We start from the raw sequence: 7,470 nt of genomic DNA, 5'->3' as shown, positions 1-7,470 counted from the left end.
AGCAATATTGTCAATTTGCTTCAGTTCTAAGGAATCAAGAAAATATATCATCAAGCAGTACACTTAACTTTCTTTTATCCTTCTAATAACAAAATAGGGGTGCTGGACTGCTTAGACATGACAACAGGGGGTGCTATGGTCGGAAAAGGTTGGGAAACGCTGAGACAATTTTTACTAAAAGATATGCGTGCCCGCATAAACATACCTACACTTCCATGTTCATGTATGTACATGAATACTCACATTGTACAGTATATGTATGTATGCATGTATTCATGTGTATAATGCAAAACTGCGTCACTCTGTCCACGTTTATGGACCATGAGAGGATGATTAAACGAGGCCGCTACTTAACTCCATTAAGATAAAGAGAAGTCAAAACTGGAGATATCTCTGGGTCCGCCCATCCGGAGAGGTCTCCGAGGATAGTTGGGCGTTGCCATGGGCGCCGTCCAACGCCCGCTGACCTTATATATTCAGAGTTGCAGGATGACGTATTGACATAGGGGATTATGATGGAATATATGCATACGTCCATATTTAACACACGCTCACACACACACACACACACACACACACACACACACACACACACACACACACACACACACACACACACACACACACACACACACACACACACACACACACACACACACACACACACACACACACACACACACACACGACTCGACGGCGTAGTGGTAGCGTTCGCAACTGCTGCTACAGCGGTACGAGTTCGAATCCCGTCCAGGGCTGAACTAATTTCAGTATCGTTGTCCTGCGAATCGTTACTCCAGCTCGTGAATGGGGAGCTGGGTGTGTGTGTTCGTGCAAGGTCACAGCAGTACCCATAGATCGGTCATATATGAGCTGAGCTCTCATCCGGGATGGTAATAGCTGTCGATCACGAATACAACACGTGATCAAAGACCATGGTGAATCACATACACATACACACAAACACACACATATTTGTTTGTGTTTGTACACACACACACACACACACACACACACATACACACACACACACACACACATATATATATATATATATATATATATATGTATATGTATATATGTGTGTGTATATATATACATATATGTATATATATATATATATACAGTATATATATATATATATATATATACACACACACATTCAGGACCGGATACGTTGCTACACGTGGTACACTATATCTACTCTGACCTACTTGGGGGTTGACTCGCTTATCATGTCTAATTCTGAAAAGAGAAAAAACTCAACGCACCGCCTCCGCTGTGAGATAATTCAGTTTATCTGTCCTTTAACCCTGGAAGTTGATTTATTTCTCTTATTTATTTTACAACACGTGTGTTTATTTTGTTTGTATATGTGCGTGTTTGCTTGCACGTGAGCTTTTGCATGTGGTAGCGTGTGTGAGGGATCTTTGTACAGTAGGCTCCATATATAACTTCTACAATGACTTGCGTCTTTCGAGAATTGCAATACGAATTACTCTATCAGGATATGGAATTCTCGTTCTCGGCAATGTAGCTATAAGATACGAGGCCACTCACAATTCCGGATAAGCCACTACATCACTCGTATGTGAAAAGAAAATTTCATAAACTTAATTTCTGTACATTTTTACATAGTTCACCAATATAAAAAAACAAAAAATATAAGAATAAAGAAGACTGCAAGAAGCCGTAAGGCCTACACTAGGCAGTTCCATGTCTCTTACCACCTGTCATTCATATCCGTAAAGTTATCTTATCATCTCTTAAAACAACCAATAGTTTCAGTTCAGCGCTCACTACATAGTTACTAAGTCTATTCCGTTCGTTAATCCCCCTGTTGGTAAACAAATTCTTCCCTATTTCCTTCTTCAATTTAAATTTATCCAGTTGAAATCCATTACTCTATGTCCTGTCCATTTGTCTTAATATGATGACCTTGTCTGTATCACCATTGTCCCATCTGAATACGGCTATTATTCATGACATTCGAACGTATCTCCATTATCTTCAATATCATCTAGTTAGATAACTTTATGGATGGGGATGATAGGTGGTCATGGGCATGGAACTGCAATCTCCTTCGTTATGTTCTTGTGTTCTCTCATTGCTTCCCGATGCCATTTTGTGGGAATTTTCCACAAATTTGTGTCTGAGAAATTTGCTCACATGGGATGTTTTGTGAGCAAATTTTATGTTGCAATGAACTTATTTGTGTATATAATCATTCCTTCTTTTTGTGGGAAAAAAACGTGGAAATCCATATTTCCTTGTGAAAATTTTGTGGTAAAAATCTCACTCGTTTGTGTCGGGGACATAACAGAAATGTCCGCGATTGTCAAAGACATAAGAGAGACTCTGAAGTCTTTGTTTCCGTGACAGATTTAGTTAAACGAAATACAAGATAGAAGAAAAGGAATAGGGAGGAATAAGGAAGAAAGGAAAAAGTAGAACGATTTTTGGGGCAGAAGGAAGTGAAGAATAGAAGAAAGAAAAAGGAACAGATGAAGAACAGAAGAAAAAAAGGGAAGAAAACTAAAGAAGAGGCGAAGAAGAAAAAGGAGAAAGAGGAATATGGATAGAAGGGAGAGGAAAAAAAAAGAGAGAAAAAAAAGAGATAAATGAGAAGGAAGAAGAGAAAGAGGAATATGAAGTGGAGGAGGAGGAGGAGGAGAAGGAGGAGGAGGAAGGCGAGGATGTTTTGCCGAATGGCGAGTGTATTTCCTTGGGCAGCTGCGCTCGTAGTGCGCAGGTGCTTCGGTGACTGCGCCGAACTAATGTTTGTGCGGTAATCGAAGTGGGAGGCCCACGGAGGCCCAGCTGGCTTGCTTTTCCTTCTGCTCCTCCTCCTCCTCCTCCTCCTCCTCCTCCTCCTCCTCTTCCTCTTCTTATCCTCCTCCTCCTCTGCTCATCCTTCTCCTCCACCTCCTCCTCCTCTTCTTATCCTATTCACCTTTTCCTCTTCCTTCTCTACCACATCCTCCTCTTCTCCTCCTCTTCCTCCTCTTCCTCCTCTTCCTCCTCCTCCTCCTCCTCCTCCTCTCCTTCTCCGTCTCCTCTTCGCCTCCCACTCATACTCTTCCTCCGCCTACGCCTCCTCCTCCCCTCCTCCTCCTCCTCCTCCTCTTCTTCTTCTTCTTCCCCTCCTCCTCCTCCTCCCCTCCTAATTTTTCTTCTTATTTTTCCTTATTTTTCTTCTTCCTCTTCTTTTTCCTCATCTACCTCTTCTTCTGTCCCTTCGTTTTTTGTCTTTCTTCAGCTTTCACTTCGCCACCTGACGCGCCTTTCTCCTTTTCATTTCTTTGACCTCATCTCACCTTTCTTCCCAGAACGAGGAGGACGACCAATGAAAAGGTGGATGATCTCATAAAGCATTAAGCTCACCCTTGTTGGGTGTCAGATTTAGGTTTCAAAATTGGAACCATTCGGAAACATAAAAGCGTTCATATCACACACACACACGCACACACACACACACACACACACACACACACACACACACACACACACACACACACACACACACACACACACACACACACGTACGTACGTTTTCCTTCCTTCATATTTCCTCTGAATAGTTGAGTTCGGGTAAATCTTATCCTACTCCCGAGTATCTATTGGTATTACTAAGACAGACAGAGAGAGAGAGAGAGAGAGAGAGAGAGAGAGAGAGAGAGAGAGGGAGGGAGGGAGGGGGATGGGAGAGAGTAGGAGAGAGAGAGAGGGGGAGGGAGAGAGTAGGAGAGAGAGAGAGAGTAAGAGAGAGAGAGGGGGGGGCTAGATAGAAAGAGAGCACACATGAACAAGTGGTGCCAGGTACAATAAACCTCGCCCGGCAACAGCTATTTGAATGTAGCTTAATGATGACCTAGTAAGGTGAAGGTCGCACTATTCCATATGCATCCTCATGTATATATATATATATATGCATTATTTACTGACACATGTAATATGTACATATGTATATATTTGTGTGTATGCGTGTATATGTATACGTATATATATATATATATATATATATATACTGTATATGTGTGTGTGTGTGTGTGTGCGTGTGTGTGCATATATGTATATATATGTTTATATATATGTATATATATATATATATATATATATATTGTGTGTGTGTGTGTGTGTGTACAGTGTGTGTGCGTGCGTGTATGTGCGTGCGCATATCTATACTACATGGGATAATGGTAAAATCTGAGGGGCCCATTCACGAAAACTTTTAGCGAGGAACTACACCCCCACCTAAGGGTGGCAGCAGAGAAATATGAGATGGCTTTATGGACGAGTGCATGACTGCCAGCACGAGTTCTTAGAAATATGTAAATTGTGAAATGCATGTCTGAATTTAGGAGGGAGAAGGTGGGCGGAAGGGTGGGCAAGCGGCGGAATCAAAGTGACTCGCGTCTTGGCAGCTTTCTTCATCTTCATCTCTCTCTTTCTTCTCCTTCACGTTTCTTCTCGTCTTCTTTCTCTTGTCTTCCTTCCCCTCCTCCTCTTCCTCCTCCTCCCCACCTCCTGTTTCTCCTCCTTCTGTTTCTTCTTTTCCTCATTCTTCCCCTTCTTCTCCTTCTTATACTACTTCTCCTTCACGTTTGTTCTCGTCTTCTTTCTCTTGTCTTCCTTCCCCTCCTCCTCTTCCTCCTCCTCCCCACCTCCTGTTTCTCCTCCTTCTGTTTCTTCTTTTCTTCATTATTCTCCTTCTTCTCCTTCTTCTTATACTTCTCCTCCTTTTCCTCCTCCTCTTCCTCCATCTCCTATTTCTCCTCCTTCTATTTCTTCTTCCTCTACTTCTTATTCTCGTTATTTATCTCCTTATCCTCCTCCTCCTCCTCCTCCTCCTCCTCCTCATTTTCCTCCCTCTCCCCTCTCCTCCTCCGCCTACTCCTTGTCCTCCTCCTACTTCTCCTCGTCCTCCTTTTTTCAGATCCTCTGAATGATTTTACATCAGCAACATCGTGGACATGTGGCATCACTAGGGGTGCGCTGGGGAGGAGGTGGTGAGGGGAGGGGGAGAAGGGGAAGGGAAGGGAGGAAAGGAAAGTTGGAGGGGAAGGAAGAAGGGAAGGGAGGGTTTGGGAGAAGAGGGCAAGGGAAGGAAAGGAAGGTTAGGAGAGGGGAGAAGGGAAGGGAAGGAAAGTTAGGGGAGGGGGAGAAGGAGAAGGGAGGGGAAGGTAAGGGAGGGCTTGGGTGAAGAGGGGAAGGGAAGGAAAAGAAAGTTAGGGGAGGGGAGAAGGAGAAGATAAGGGAGGTTTTGGATAAAGAGGGGAAGGAAAGGAAAGGAAAGTTAGGGGAGGGGAAGGAAGGAGAAGGGAAGGAAGGGAAGGTAAGGGAGGGCTTGGGTGAATAGGGGAAGGGAAGGAAAGGAAAGTTAGGGGAGGGGAAGGAAAGAGAAGGGAGGGTTTGGGAGATGAGGTGAAGGGAAGGGGTAGAGAAAGGAAGGTTTGGGAGAGAAGGGAAGGGAAGGTAGCGGAGGGGAAGGGAAGGAAAGGGGAGTTATGGAAGGGGTAGGGAGGAAAGGAAAATTAGAAGAGGGGAAGGAAAGGGAACTTAAAATAGGGGAAGGGGAAGAGAAGGGAAATAAGGGGAGTATAGGTGAAGGGGAAGGAAGGGAAGAGAGTGAAGGTAGAGGAGTTAAGGGGAAGGAAGGGAAGGGAAGAAGTAGAGAGATAGGATTTGAGGGGAAGATAAGAGAGGGGAGAAAGGGGAAGATTTCCATCGACAGTAAGAGCACAGACATGAAGAATTTGACTTTAGTTTGTTGACCCACTGAAAATGGCTCATGTATCACTCAAGTAGTTTCAACTATTATTCGAAGGATGAGTAAAATGGAGAATATGGGGCGGAATAGGGAGAGAAGAGGAGGGTAAGAGAGGTTAGAGGAGGGAGTGAAGAGGGGGTGTCGAGAAGTCCCTTGTAACTCGGCATTAGTGTTTTGAATGGTACCATCACAGTCTAGAGTAATAGCCAGTTGGTACTCCTGTCCTGTACCGAAAGTGGTTATTGTAAGCTTACTGGACGAGGTTTAGTATCGTCCCTCGGTTTGTTTTCAGTGCCAGTGGGGGGTCAGGCTTTGGCATGTTGAGGTGTTCTACAGCAGCGGTTCTCAATACGTTGTCTCATGCACCCATTTTGCTGTTCTTCTTTAGCCTCGTCGAGACGACTGAAGTTAATCGTTACCCCATCCACTAACTTATGACTCAAAGTTCATTATTATTCTTAGCGGGATGGGGTAGATATTTAGCGATTTATTACGTCATGTTTTTAGTGTCTGTGAATGGTGCACTCTGGTGATGGTGTACTGGCAAGGGACAAGGTCGCGGAGCATTGGGAACGTGACGAGATGGCTTACCCCCGCTCTGCCTAGAGAAACTCCGATTAACAAAACAGATGCCGGCTTGCAAAGGCCGCATTTAACCATACAAGATAGTTTTACGATAAAGCATGACACTGTTTACATGTAATTAAGAACTTTGTTGACGAAATGCGCGACACACTGCCCTGCATCTTGTGCAAGATAGTATGTACACTCGTAAATAATCTATTTTCGGGGACTTTTACCGAGGAATGTAATTGTTTGGATTGGTGATAATCCTATTTTAGTAAGAAAGAGTCCATTAATGAGGTGCCCGGTAAAAAAAAAAAAAAAAAAAATAGTTGGAGTGGTGGGCGGCGGGTTTGCCAACGACTTGAACGGCTGTCGTGGTGCGCATCCAGGTATTGCCCATCGCCCACGACCAGAGCTCCCGACTGCGCAAATACCTACAAATAATTCCCATGGGGGCTGTCAGTGAACCATATCATAAATAACTGTCTTTCATACAAGAGCACAGTCAGTGTACACAGCTGCAGAGAGCTGCTGTCTACATCTGTTCACGTTGGATGAGAAACTGCCAATAGGATCAACCCTGCTGAAGAAACACCTCAATCGCTAAGTCGCTCAAGCAAACGACATGACGTCACTGTCGTCTCTACCCTTCCCCAACCCCCCTTGGAGATGTTGTCATTCTTCTGGAAATGTTTTGGCTGGTTTCGTAATTCATGTGCTGTTGTTCTTCCCATGAACCACATTTCTAAATGTCTCTCCCCCAGAGAAAACAATTCTGTTCAGTTTTTTTTTTCTTCTTTTTTGTGAAGGCGTTCTTGGAAATTTACTTTGATATAATAAGGGGTCTGTTTTGTTGTTGTTGGCTTTCTTATACAGACGCACAGTTCCTTGGCATTGGGTGAATTGATATTAGACCTGATGCTGCTGAAGATAGTAGTAATAGATCTTGTGATACAAAACAGACAAGTGCGGCATTAACTGACCCTGAAATTAAGTGCAATTAGACTTAATGGTTATTTTGTTGTAAACGATTAGGATAATGTCGCTGGACAAAGACACACTGCACACTTCAAGGTCTCTACATAACGTACTAAATGCACGACAGGAATTGACTTTTTTATAAATTGATGATT

Source organism: Oratosquilla oratoria, chromosome 31, assembly GCF_046742065.1.
Source record: "Oratosquilla oratoria isolate Oo_2021 chromosome 31, ASM4674206v1, whole genome shotgun sequence".
Classification (NCBI taxonomy): domain Eukaryota; kingdom Metazoa; phylum Arthropoda; class Malacostraca; order Stomatopoda; family Squillidae; genus Oratosquilla; species Oratosquilla oratoria.
The sequence above is the reverse complement of the archived record's forward strand: the minus strand, read 5'-3'. Positions refer to the sequence as shown.